This window comes from Lipotes vexillifer, unplaced genomic scaffold, assembly GCF_000442215.2.
Source record: "Lipotes vexillifer unplaced genomic scaffold, Lipotes_vexillifer_v1.1 scaffold98, whole genome shotgun sequence".
NCBI classification, from domain to species: domain Eukaryota; kingdom Metazoa; phylum Chordata; class Mammalia; order Artiodactyla; family Lipotidae; genus Lipotes; species Lipotes vexillifer.
Window position 1 is genome coordinate 3345393 of NW_006799611.1, and position 2809 is coordinate 3348201.

The 2809-nt window shown below is 51.0% G+C and overlaps 1 non-coding gene across 1 annotated transcript; it reads left to right on the plus strand.

Annotated features, from left to right (window-relative positions):
* The first annotated feature begins 1710 nt into the window (after window positions 1-1710).
* On the plus strand, window positions 1711-1782 carry TRNAE-UUC (transfer RNA glutamic acid (anticodon UUC)). Its single transcript has one exon. It is a non-coding gene; the product is annotated as a tRNA-Glu (tRNA).
* Window positions 1783-2809: the final 1027 nt, after the last annotated feature.

Sequence of the window (2809 nt, forward strand, 5' to 3'; positions counted from 1 at the left end):
TTTTTTTTTTTTTTTTTTTTTTAATTTATATTTTTGGCCGTGCCACAAGGCTTGTGGGATCTAAGTTCCCCGAACAGGGATTGAACCCATGTCCCCTGAATTGGAAGCACAGAGTCTTAACCACTGGGCCGCCAGGGAAGTCCCCCCAAGAACAGTCACTTCTGAAGTTTGCAGAATTAAAGTGGGAGACCAGGGTACCCAGCAGAGGTTCCTTGCTCCCTCATTCATTCATTCATCCATTCAGCCCCTGAACCCTGAGTGCTTAAGTGTGCCAGGAACTGTGCTGGGTGCTGGGGACACAGGGGTCATGTCAGAGGCGCCCCAACATTGGGAGGAGTTTGGGGCTCTCTCCAAGGCAGACGCTCGACCCGGTGACCTCTCTCCAACCCAGGCCTGGAGTTCCTCTGAGCCAGCCTCAGCCCTTCGTCCTGCCTCTCACTCTGGCCCCAGACCCCTCTGCCTGAGCTCACAGGCGATGACTTTGGTGATGTCACACCGTAGGCCCTGGCCGGCCTGCAATCCCAGGGGCTTCCGGCTCCGGCTTTCTGGCTTTATCCTCCCCCTTCTCAAGCATGACTCAGGCGGGCACAGGACCTGGAATGTGGTAAGGCTCTCCATTTTTACGCAATTGTTTTCTTCACTCAAACCACAGACCTTGTAGGGGAGGCCCCCTCCCCTTCCTCACAACCCAGTGACTGTCAGGGTTCAGACGCTGGGTAAATAAAGAGCCTCTCCTCTGCTGGGGGTCAGGGCCAGTCCTCAGGAAAGTGCCACAGTGGAGGAAAGCCTCCACTCCAGAGACGTGCTCTGCCCGGCTCTGCAGGGACCTCCTCCCACCCTCCGTCCTCCTCCTACGCCTCTCTTCTCCCTGTCCCTTCTCCTTTTCCTGTTCCGCAGCCAGCAAAGTGATCTCAAATCCAACCCGTTAGCAGTGGGACATATGATTTTTCCTAAGGGTGGCTGTATTTGTGCAAAAGAAAACCTGAATAGATGAATAGATCATTCACTCATTCATTCTTCATTCATTCATGGAGTGCCAGTAGGACTATTAACAGCATGGGTTTGGGAGTCACCCTGTAGGTGTGTCCAGCTCCACTGCTTGCTGCCTTTGCAATCACGGACCAGTGGCATCCCCATCGTGCCTCCATTCCCTTATCTGGGGTGTGGTGAGGACTCAGGGGTTGGTGCAGGCAGGGTGCCTGGTGCAAGGTGATGATTAGTCTTGGTGCTGAGCACAGAGGGAGCTGGCACTTCCCCGAGGGCACTAGGAGCCTTTGGCAAGTCTCAGGCAGGTTGGCGACTGCTCAGGTCCCTGGCTGCTGGGGAGGAGGGGGTGCCAGAGGAGAGGGGACACGTGAGAAGGCAGGTGCTATTGCCCGGATGAGAGGTGACACGGCCTGAGAAAGGTATGGCACAAGGACTGGCAGGCCTCAGCGATAGGCTGGCTGTTAGGTGTTAGAGACAGAATGTCAGCAGAAGTCAGAAGGGTGGTTACCTCTGTGTGCAGGGGGTGTATTGATTGTGATGGGACACAAGGGAATTCCCTGGGTGCTGAGAAATTTCCATGTCTCCATCTGGGTGGCAGTTAAAAATTTTTTTAACTTAGGGATGTCTACATAGGTTAAATTTTTTTTTCTTTTTGAGCTGTCGCTTAAGACTTGTGTATTTTACTTAGGTAAATGGTACCTCAGTAAAAAAGATAAAGGGGATCCCTTGGTGGTCCAGTGGTTAGGACTCAGCGCTTTCACTGCTGGGGCCCGGGTTCAATCCCTGGTTGGGGAACTAAGATCCCGAAAGCTGCGTGGCGCGACCAAAAATAAAAAAAATAAAAAATAAAATAAAAAACAGAATAAAATCCCAATGCCCAGGTCTCTGACTTGAATAGCTGAGTAGATGGGGATGTCATTTACTGACATGGGAAGCCTGGAAGAAATGCCGACTTGAGAGAAAAGATCAAGAACTTGGTTTTGTATTTAACCAATTACTGGACATTTAAGTTTTTCTCAATGCTTTCCCTGGTATAAACAATGCCACGATGAATGTCGGTGTCCATTCAGGTAAATTTCTACAAGTGGGATTTCTGGATCCAAGTGTACAAGCATGTCTTTAAGACTTTTGACTCACACTGTCAATAAGGCTTTATCAATCTGCGTTCCCTCCCACATTCATTCATTTTTTCATTCATTCCATCGCTGAGCACCATCTCTGTGCCAGGCAAGATATATTAGACAGCCAGAGCAACCAGAGCTCTAGAGGAAAAGCGCTCCAGAGGGGGAAAAGCATTCCGGAAAAGGGCACAGAATGTGCGAAGGTCCTACGCTAAGGAGTGCAGGACAGGGCTGCAGGGCCAGGCAGGAGGTTAGAGCTTCATCCCAAGAGCGATGGGAACCACAGGAGGATTGCTTTTTAAAATAAATTTATTTATTTTATTTATTTACTTTTAGCTACGTTGGGTCTTCGTTGCTGTGTGCGGGCTTTCTCTAGTTGCAGCGAGCGGGGGCTACTCTACGTTGCGGTGTGCGGGTTTCTCATTGCCGTGGCTTCTCTTGTTGCAGAGCACAGGCTCTAGGCATGCGGGCTTCAGTAGTTGTGGCACGCGGGCTCAGTAGTTGTGGCTCGCGGGCTCTAGAGCGCAGGCTCAGCAGTTGTGGCGCACGGGCTTAGTTGCTCCGCGGCATGTGGGATCTTCCCGGACCAGGGATCGAACCCTTGTCCCCTGCGTTGACAGGAGGATTCTTAACCACTGCACCACCAGGGAAGTCCCTGTGTTTATTTTTGATTGTTCGTGTTTTCTAATTTTCTTCGTGCA